Source organism: Bidens hawaiensis, unplaced genomic scaffold (assembly GCF_021521415.1).
Source record: "Bidens hawaiensis isolate Kalapana, Puna unplaced genomic scaffold, B.hawaiensis_p1.1 tig00017861_1, whole genome shotgun sequence".
Taxonomy (NCBI): Eukaryota; Viridiplantae; Streptophyta; class Magnoliopsida; order Asterales; family Asteraceae; genus Bidens; species Bidens hawaiensis.
Genome location: NW_027492698.1, coordinates 168667 through 180727, shown reverse-complemented (window position 1 = coordinate 180727; position 12061 = coordinate 168667).

Here is a 12061-nt window from a genome sequence, read left to right as displayed (position 1 = left end):
TTAATCGCCCATGGAAATGGCACACTTAGGTGGCGCCCTGGGGGAGACAAACTTAATCGCAAATCTACGTTCCATAATCCGTCTCTTGCACGCCTACAATTTCACTTATTCGTAAATACTACAATTTCAACTTATTTGTAAAACTACCGTTACTTGTAGAAAAAAGAAATATTATATAATAATTTATTTATATATATAATATTGATGATATTTGTCTTGTGATATTACTGGCCGTTTCAGCTCAGCGCGTACGTTTGGATTCTAACTTTGTATTTCTTCGTTTATTTGATACACAAATTATATTATATGCTAAATAAATAATAATGTTGGCATATTAACAAACAGTTCCAGCTCAGCGCGTACGTTTGGATTCTAACTTTGTATTTCTTCGTTTATTTGTTACACAAATTATATTATATGCTAAATAAATAATAATGTTGGCATATTAACAAACAGTTCCAGCTAAGCGCGTACGTTTGGATTCTAACTTTGTATTTCTTCGTTTATTTGTTACACAAATTATATTATATGCCAAATAAATAATAATGTTGGCATATTAACAAACAGTTCGTGTGCGAAACAATTAAATTAGGGTGGTTATATACAAACACCAGCCCCCTGGTGTGTGATTAAGGCTATACAGCTCGTATAGAGACTATACGAGTCGTATAGCCCTAATTTATTGACATGCGTGCGAAGGTGACAGCTTTTTACAGTGTATACGAGCCGTATAGACCCTATACAAGCCGTATAGATTTTCCAGCTCGTATAGCCCACGTAACGTGTCTGACCTATACGAGCCGTATATGGTCTATATGACTCTTATATACAACAAGTCAACATGTACTATGATAAGAGATTTATAATTATTTTCTGGTCTATATGACCCGTATAGACCAGGTATCAGCTTTTTTTTTCTCCAACCATTTAAGATATATGTGTTGCTTTGTAAGATAATACCAAAAGTTGTATGGCTGATTGTAACATTAGGATATAAGCCTAAAACTTGATAGATTTGTCTGATGATTTATGATTTTTTATAGAAAGTTGTTTGACTAATTGTAATATTGGGATTTAAGAATCTAGTGAAAATAATATAAAGAGGTGTTTTAAGTTTTAATATTTTGTAATTTTAAAGTTTAAAAATAATTATACGAGTCAAACAGACCTTATACGAGTCATATAGCCCTATACGGCTCGTATATGGTCTATACGATACAAAAGAATAAAACCTAACACTTCCTGATTGAAAATGACTTGACTATGCACCTATACGAGTCGTATACACCCTATACGACTCGTATAGACTCTCCCGGTGTATGAATAACCTACTTAGTGTATGTATAACCCAAGCCTTAATTTATTATCGAGAATGAATAAGTGATATAATTTTCGAGTTGACTTCATTAATGTTGCTATGCCAAGTTTTGGTGCTCATCTAAAGTAAGTATAAAATCCGATAACCAATTATAATCGGCCCCTATAAACTCGAATACCAATTAGCCGATTTTTAGCTACAGCAATAAAAAAGAAACCCGAGAACCTTAAGCTTAATTAACCACGTACCCGGATAACACTCCTAAATTGTGGTGTGACTTAAAAGTCAAGAAGTCAACTCTACAAGTACCCAAGTTAATTTTGGTTCACACAATTTTCAGGGATGAATTTCCAACTAAATTTCGAGTTTTTTTTTAAAAGAGTGTTGGTGGAAAAAATAATTACTAAAATGGTGTTCATTGAATAATATTTATTATAATGGTGTTATTGAAAATATTTTTGGTTTTTCACTCCAAAACTTACTGGGTAAACCTAAGATGGACCAACACATGCCTTTTTTTTAAATAATAATGTTAATTAAAATTTAAAATAAATAATTAACATTTTTTTCTTCTTCTTTGTAATTAATAATCAACTCTTTAAATAAATTCTAAAATGTTGTACAAAATTGATGGTCAGCGTTTTTTGTGATTAAACTCATTTTTGTTTATAAAAAAGGTGTCCGTATACAAAATTCTGTTAGAACTTCGTCAAGTTTGTTTTTGGGTATACCAAAATTTAATATTTTTTGAAGAATAAAATATATATTTTTAGTTTTAGGTGTCCTACAGCGTATCGATTAACTTTATAATTATATAATTTAAAATAGCTTTACTTTAATAATGCATTTTTATTTTTAATAGATTGAGATAATATACATGAAGTGTAGATCGAACTAAGGATGAGCTCGATACTAATACCGAAACTTGCAAGAAATGGGCACCGACTCGGTACCGGTAACGAAGAAAAAAGTTAAGTGAAAATACATATACTATACTGATCAGTATTGTACCATTAACGAAGAAAAAAATTAAGTAAAATACCGGTACCACACTGAACCGTATCGTACCGGTACTTACCCATCTCGAAACCTCCAAAAAGTTGAACTGAATCGATACCGGCGATACCTAATATGATACTGGCTCGGTATCGATACGCGATACCATTACTCATCCATAGATCGAAATTAAAAACAAAAAAGTAAGTGTAGATGATGGATTTTGTCTTAGTAACTACAAAATGGGAGCGTTTAAAATATTGATTAAAAAAAGAAGTGTAACATCCTAAAATGATTCTAGTATTAAATAAAGAAAGTTGCGTTTAGTTGTCGAGTGTTAATAATTAATCTATGCTAAATAAAGAAAAGATCATGGATTGAGATTAAATAAGATGGATTAAAGGGTAATGGGCTTTAGGTCTATGGGCCTTGGGAAATATAAATATCCTCCTAAACCACCATAAAACCCTAAATCTCATTTCATTCCATCTAAATCTCTACACACTCCAAAACACACACACCACACCACCATATACGGCCGGCGGCCGAGAGAGAGAAGCGAGCAAGATCCGAGAGAGATTAAACGTTAGTTGGTATTAGATCTTTATTACACGAGATCTAGGTGCATAAACAAAAACGAGATCCAAACGAGCACTAAAGGTATGTTCTTGACCCTTTAAAGTTTACATTTTTATACACGTTTAATCTTGAAACTTGAACCTAGAATAGATCAAGTATAAACGAAAGATAAAGTTGTAAACTTGATAGTAAATATGAGTGAAATGAACCCGGAAATGGAAACGGCTCGATTAAATGAACCCTTAAACTAGTATTGAACGTTTTGAGCTTAAAGGTCCAAACTTTACGTGTTTTCGGGTCAAACCATATCCAAAAACGACCATAGGATTGATCGCGAGTTGGTTAAATATCGAATCCAAGAGTTTCACGTTAAAACAGATATGATTGTGGGGGATTAAGATTGAACAGAGACGGCAGCTGGGCAACTTCGCCTGCAAGCTTAACTTCGCCTGCAAGGTTAACTTCGCCTAAGGCCAAGTTCGCCAAACTGATAACTTCGCCTAAGGCCAAGTTCGCCCATGATAACTTCGCCTAAGGCTAAGTTCGCTAATGCTCAACTTCGCCTGGCATATGTTCGCCTAGGGTTAACTTCGCCGATCACTAACTTCGCCTATGCTCAAGTTCGCTTAATGTTAAGTTCGATTATTGTTAAGTTCGCTTAATGATAAGTTCGCTGGGGTTAGCAAATTAAAAAATAAATTAAAAACCTAATGAAAAATATGTTAAGACAGTTAATGGAAATAAAATTTTTCCAAGCTGACCTGGCAGCTCGACCCCAGCCAGGGGCTCTGCCCCTTGGACCCTGCTAGGGGCTGCCGCCCCTAGACCCCGCTGCCCCCGGACCCCCGTTCATTGTGGGTTATATAAAGATAGAAATACAACATGAGTAGTAGTAGTTAATTGATACAGGTAAATATTATACAGTTAGCCGTGCACAGCTCAAGAAGGGAATAACGATTAACGGAGAGCGTAACAAGATTCAGGTGAGTTTCTAGCCCCAACTCCTTGTTATGTTTTCGGGGTTGTGTGCATACTCGATGTGATAGTTAATACACTTATCTTAAGTGGTAAGTGTATGCCTTGTATGATTTATGTATGATGATTGTTTGACGGTGCGTGAACGATCTTCGGATATTGCATGTACCGTCAGGTGGTAATTAAGATATGATTGATAAGTATGATGAAATATATGATGTATGTATGAATATATGATGTATGCATAATGTATGTATGTTATGATGATGGTACGTGAACGCTCTTCGGAGATTGCACGTATTGTCAAGGAAAGTATGTATGAACAGGTACGGTACAGTTACACGAAACAAAGGGACCAGACCCTAATAATATCTGTGATGTTATGGACCAGACCCTAATAATATCTGTGATGTTAGGGACCAGACCCTTATAATATCTGTGATGTTAGGGACCAGACCCTGATAATATCTGTGATGTTAGGGACCAGACCCTTATAATATATGTGATATCAGGGACCAGACCCTTATAATATATGTGAGGTTATAGGGCGAAAAGGCTCTTTAAAACGTATGATTATGTATGTAAAGAAAGTATGAAGGTAAGAATGAAAGTATATGCACTTATGTGTGTATGAAAGAAAGTTAAGAGGTTAAGTATGAAATGTAAAAGGTATTGTATGAGTATGTGATTAACTAGAACTCACTCAGCGTAGCTGACTTTTAGTATGCACGCAGGTGAATAGAATGAGGCAGGTAGCTTGAGGAGGACATATGGCAGAGTTGGACGAAGCTGGCATCTGAAGATTTTGCTATGATGTTTTATTTTAAAAGACTATGTTTTGTTTTTAAATGACTATGAATGCTCTATAAGACAAGAATTATGGTTATGGAATGTAATGGTTTGAATGTTTTTAATGTTCCGCGAATGTTTTAATTAACTCTGATATTTAGAACTGCGTTTATGAGTAAATCCAACACGAAAGTAGGGCTACCGGTAACGGGGCCTTACAAGAAGATGGATATACTGAGTGTAATTATATTTGCATAACATTTTTGAATTTGTTTAAAGAGACATTTATTAATTAAGAAGAAGAAGAAGATATATAATTGTTTAAGAAAATTATTTATTTTAGATTTTAATTAATATTATTTTTTTTTAAGAAAAAGGGCATGTGTTGGTCGCATCTTAGGTCTACCCAATAAGTTTTGGAGTGAGAAACCAAAAATACTTCATTAACACCATTATGGTAAATACTTTTTCCGTGCCTTTGAAAGTATTCACATTTCTTTTTTAGTTTGTCTCATTACAAATGCCACTATCAAACTTTATTAATTAATTTCAAAATTTACCTTTAAAATGCAATCATTCAAACTTTTTTAAATTTTGTCTTTTTATATATGTCAAGGGCATTATAGTAATTTGTTAAAAAAAAGTGTAATCATTCAAACCTTCTTAAATTTTGTGTTTTTCAAACCATGACACTTGTTGAGGGACGGAGGGAGTATTATTCAATGAACACCATTTTGGTAATTATTTTTTTCATCAACACCCTTTTTGGAAAAAACTCATAAATTTCCACATACATTAAATGTTTAAATATTCATTGATAGCTTTTTTTTTATTTTTTTAACGGCGACTATCTTAAGTGTTAGGCCATCACACACTCTAATTTGGAGAGGTCCGCTGCCCCACTATGACCATATTGTGTTGTCTTAACCGGGCTCAGGCTGTCTTTCGAGTTTGACGTGGGCGTTCTCCCGGTAAATCATATCGCCGACTGTCACTTGACATTCGATGTGGTTAGCTACTTATTTTTTTTTCATGATCGGAATTGTGAGAACCTTTTATATATGTTTGTGTCTGCATGTTTGCTTGTCAGTTCTTGACATAACCTGAAAACAATATAAAAAAATAGGTTTTGGATCGGTTAACACGAAACATTTTATAGAATACCCAAATTTAATAAATAGGTTAACACAAACACATTATATTTATAAATGGATTAGCCTGTAATATGTAGAGTTTTTATAGAGTTCTTTTAGATTCCAAAAGGGGTTATCAAAGAATTTTTAATATATAATTCTCTCTAAAAAACGTTTTTAAAAGTAATATTAATTTTGTGTGTTGAAATTATTTCTCAAGACTAGAGAGAGTAGTCAAAATTGACGGATGAATATAAAAAATGGAAAAGTGAGAAACTAGGGTTCGCTTGTTTGGATAATTGGATATTGAGGGTATTTTAGAAGGCTAACAAATGAGCAAATCAAGGCAAGTTTTCTAGTCGAGTAAACTAATATCTGTTTTGAACTCATACTACGTAAATGTTAGGTAGGTATTAAATAATAGAGGGAGTAAATTGCAATTGTTCAATATTCGAAATCTTAGTGAAACAGATACAACTATATATTTTGACTTTTTAGATTTAACTTTAATACAAAACTAGTTTGTTAGAAAATATGTCTGGTTTAAATCCTTGCGATTCAATTTTTAAGTTTTGATATATTTAAGATAGTGACTTTATATGAGATGCATCCGAATGATTTTAGTAATAAAGAAATACGTTGTATTTTGGGTGATGATCTTACGATTTTTTATTACACTTTAAAGGAATATGATAAATTTGTAAATTTGGGTGTTATTTGTGACCTTGCTCGTATGATGGTGAAAACTGGAAAGCACACCACCTTTTCTTTGGTTTATAAAATATTAAAACTAGCGTTAGTTTTACCGGTTGTAACCGCAACCGTTGAAAGATGTTTTTTTTCTAAAATGAAGCTTATTAAGACGAATTTGTGCAACCGAATGGGTGATGAGTATTTGAACAATGCTTTTAAGTTGTGTGGTCGAAAGTTAAAACGTTTGATAAAGTAAAATAAGATGATGTAATGACTCGATATCATTTCGAAACCGAATATGAAAAATTTGCACATCATGTGTTTACATTCATTTATTATTGTGTTTCTATTTTTGTTCCATTACATCAAGGCCGGCTATGAAGCAAGGCCCGGTAGTCGACCGACTCCGACCCGACACCCCGATAGGCCTGAACTTTTTATTTTTTAATTATATATATTTTTATAAAAAAATAATATATGTATTTTTAATATTTAAACTCAACGACTCAACTAATTTAAGACCCAACGGTATACATTTTCACCTTGACCTAAAATTTTTCACGATTCTCGGAGACGACCCTGGTTTACATTGTGTAAAATACTGTAAAAAGAATTTGAAACGTTACCCCTAAATTAACGTCTAGATCCATCAATGCTTATAATGTTGTAATGGCGTGGAATGTAATAGGTTGAGCCTTAAATGAAAGTTATTCAATTCATCATTACAACCAACAAGAAAAAAACAAATGTGTACTCAGGAAATCCCAAAGATCATGCCGAATAAGCCATTGATCCGTCGTTTTCACCCTTTTAGTTCGACTATAAAAAAGAGCCTTGGCCATCTCCCAACTTGAAGCATCTCCCCTCAATTAATCCACCATTTTAGTTTTCACCATTTTCTTTTTCTATTTTCTAGTGTGTGATGCTAGATCTGTGTGTGTCTTTGTGCAAGCTAGATCTGAATAGTCGCTAGCCATTGGGTCCGATGAAGTTGTGTTGCTGTGGAAGACTCTTTTGTTATAAGATTCCATGGCTGCTATTATCTCTGCTCGTTAGAATGGGTGGTCTCGGAATAGGTTAAAATCTCATTCCTCTTATCGTATGTATAAAACTTGGCCATGTCAAGTCAACGCGGACCGACCCGAATATGACCTGGTATGAGTTACACCGAGATTAACGGACTATATGCTCACTTAATCATTAACTGGGCCGACACATTCATCTTGATGATGAATGTCGTACGGATTCTGTTATAACGTCAACCGGGACCACCCTCTGCTCACGAAAACCATAATTCCACCCCCACATTCACCTTTAACCGGAATCCTCCATGGATGCCGGTGATGTCGGTCCGATACCACCACTTCAAGGGTTTCCACCACCAGCCATACCAGCCTTCGGCCATCCGCATTTACCGACACCGTATTTTGAGTGCCGTTTTTGCTCGGAAATGTACGGCCGGATTTCCTTGTTCCGCCAGCACATCCGTGAGTGCCCGGAGAACCCACCGCCGCCACCTGCTGCTGCTGTTATCTCACCGCCTGCTATCCCGCCGCCACCACCTGCTGCTGCTGACCCACAACCACCACTTGCTGCTGCTGACCAACCACCGCCGCCACCTGCTGCTGCTGACCCACTACCGCCACCACCTGTTCCGTGATGATATCGGCCAGCTTGCTAAGTTTTTATTTAATAATCAGGTTAAATAGTTAAGTTTATGTTTATGTTTATGTTGAATCCTTTGGGACCTTAATTACTTTTGTGTATGAAACACTATCGTTTCTTGATGATTGATAATATGAATATTGCTGTTGTATCGATGTTGATGATGATATTGAATTGGATTCGTAATTTTAATTTTATGTTTATGTTTTTATGTTTATGTTGAATCTTTGGGACCTTACTTTTGTGTATGAGGCTTTTTTTTTTTTTTTTTAAATGTTTAAGCTTGTCTCCTACTATTTACAATAAATCGTCATTGTCAGGGATCGAACCATGGACCTCTCACCCAAAGGCCTAAGCCTTTACCATCCCACCAAAGTGGAGATGGCGTATGAGGCAGCTGTATCGTTTCTTAATGATGAATATATCGTTTCTTGATGATGAATATATCATTTCTTGATAATATGAATATTGCTGCTGTATCGTTTGTTTATGTTGATTACGATATTGAATCGAATTCATTATTTTAATTTTGTCGTACGGTGGGGTCGGTATCACGATTCTGTTATAACGTCATCCGGGACCCACCCTCTCTCTCCCCAAACAAACACGGCCCCACATGATCAAAATACATGATTAAACAAATATGGTATAAAGGTTTTTGATTAAAATTCTTGACTTGCAATATGTAATTGACAAATGGGTATTAGCAATTACGTAAAACCTTTTTTTCAAAAAATATTTATATAATTTGAATAACTAATATTTTGCATAAACAATTTGGCCAGGCTAGGGTTGAGGTGAAGATTGATGAAAGTAGTTATAATATTAATATCTTACTACTTAGTACTTACTAAACTTTTTAAAAATCTACTTTTCCATTATTATTATTATTATTATACCCACCTTGATCCTTGTGCCCAGTTTAACAAACATGCTAGCCTATGATTGTTAAGGATGTTATCTCTGTTGTTGGTAAATGGCTCCGAGCGACGATTGAGAGATATTATGGTATATTTTGGGAATTTTCAATGGAGACTAGCCTCTCCCTATTCATTTTGCTATGCCGCTGCCGTCGTGAGTTGCAACCATCACCGGAAGTACTTGAGTTCATCGATTGTGTCGTTCATCTAGCTTCGGTTCGTTAGATCTCAGTGTTCTTCCCGGTTTTAATAACCGGGGTATAAAACTAACCTTTAATCTATGGTTTGATTTATTAACCGTACTCGTATATGTTGTAATCGGATCCGAGTTCGGGTTTCGGTTCGATGGTTCGTGTATACTCGTTATTATCCGCTGCGTTTATTTGGTTCGTTTTGATTATTAAATGACTAATAATTACTTAAACGAATATAATATGTTAAAACGGGTTAAAATTGTTTATCCGTTTTGTTCCGAACCACCGTTGAAACCCAACAGTGGTATCAGAGCCGTGGTTACAACGTACGAGTCGATCCCGGTTCGTTTAAACCGGATCTACATCACAAACTTTAAATCATTTAAAGTTTCTTGATCTAGATTCATTTTCGGGTGATTTTAGATTTAGTCAAAGTTTTGTTTATTTTATTTGACCAAGTCAAAACAATCCGAAATTTATTTATTTTGAATGTCTAAATCCGGTCCCGACCTATGTTTGTTTGGTTGTTGAGCTTGTTATTTGGCCATGTGGATGGCTCAAAATTGTAAACGGTTATTATTTTATTTTTCGGTTTTCTTTTGGCCATTTGGATGGTTCAAATTTGTAATAGGGCAAATTATGTTAGTATTATAAATTTGTAATAAAGATTACGCGAAGATCACCGAGGACGAGCTCAAGAATTTCCTTGAGTTAGTGGGAGTTCAGACAAGATGACGGGATGCACGAAGAAGTCCATCCTTGTGGTTGTTTTGTGTTGTGAACCCTTTGACCCGATCGATCTCTCTAATTATTTGATAAAACTAAAAAAGTTATTTACAATTTTGCATATTACCATTTTATACATGGACTTTTAGCAATGAATTTTTTTCTTTACAAAATGAAAAGTACTATCTTTAATCGAAAAAAATCTAATAACAAGAGTTCACATCCTATATATGTTATATGAAATTTGTTCTATCATATATAATGACGTATACTTTATATCTAGGTTTATAAACCTCATTTTACGATTGTTATGGATAGACAATCTTTTTCCACAAACTCCAAGACAATCTGCGATGCGCATGTAATGCTATTCACGTCTATTGCGGAGGTTTTTTGTAACATCCCGAAATTTAACCCGCTGACCAAAATCTATTTTTCGTAAATAAATGATATTTTTTATTATTTTAAAAGATTCCAGATATTTTATTTAAAGTTATTTTATAAAAGTTTTTTTTAGAAAAATGTTTCGTTTTATAAATTTTATGAACTCGACCCGTCTTGGCCCGTAGGAAAAAAAAAAAAAAAAAAAAAAAAAAAAACCAACCCGAGCCAAAACCCGAACCCAAGAAACCGAGTATATAAACGTAAGTTCAAGACAACTCCCCCATTTTCTCTTCTTCTCTCCCACTCCCACACCCAAACGCTCTCATTCTAGAGAGAGAAGCTAGAGAGAGAAAGTGTTCAAAACGCAAATTCGAGCCCGGAATCTTATAGCAATTCGTTTTTGGTAAGTCCCTCTCGAAAATCATCCGTTTTCATAACCATTTTCGGCCTCAAATCGAGCAAAAACACCCATTTTCGTTTCTAGAGTTTTCGGGTCAAAAACCGTCTTGTTTTGGTGTCAAAATGCAGGTCTTTGTGTTTAAAAACACCAGGAATCATTAGTTCTTTCAATCCCGAGCATTTCCATGTCAAAAACTTCGATTTTGGGTGAAAAATCATGAAAATCGCGAAATCCCGTAGGTTTCTCCGTCGCCCGGCTTGAAGGCGTCGACTCAGGACTCATTCGGTCGAACCAGTCGACCGAACCAGTCCATTCGACCGAATAGGGAAGCAACCGAATGGTCTCCACCTCATTCGACCGAATGAGCTTCGTATTCGACCGAACGAGTGTCTATTCGACCGAACAAGTGCCATGTTCGACCGAACGAGTTTTCCCAGCTGGTTCGACCGAGTGTGTGTCTAGTTCGATCGAGTGTGCCTCAGATTCGACCGAATGTGTGCCTATTCGACCGAATCAAGCCAGAACCAAGCTGTTTTCGTCTTTAAAACCTAGTTTTTGCTCGAGGTCGCGTAAGCTCGTTTTCTTAGACTTATAACGCGTTGTTAACCTTATATATATGTCCAATTCTAGGCTAAGGAGATCTATTGTAGCACCATCCTAACCCGAGATCAAGGTGAGTTCATAACCCCTTTTTAACTGTATTGCTTTATCAAACCACGGGGTGGAAATATGCAAAAACACTTTACTTCAAAACCTTTACACACTGTTTTCTCTGCTTTTACACGCTTTCACTTATAACTTAATGTAATGTAAGCACTATCACAATTACTTTACTTTATAAATTGTAACTTCACTATGAACTGCTGCCCTATGAACTGTTACTTTATGAACTGTTGCACTATACACGTTTGCTCTACACGTTATTGTACTATGAACTATATGCTCCCTACACTGTCGCTCTATGAACCACGGCCACTATCTCGACTGCTTTGGGTATCCTGCGGGACCCATGTAAGGCTCATCTAACCAACACTGACTCGACGGCCTTGGATTCTGTGTGAATCCATGTAAGTCTCGTATTCCTCGCATGGCCTCTTATGTGTATTATGTGTTATTACTTGCTCTTTTGGTCTATCTGTTATGTGCAATTATCTCGAGTATTATGAACTATTGCGTTGCCTCACACACATCGTAACTCTGGACTCTCCTCTCCACTCAATGACCCACGTGCACGCTTTTCGCGCACTATTATGAACTGTAATGATCCATGTACCCGCACTACGCTTTTA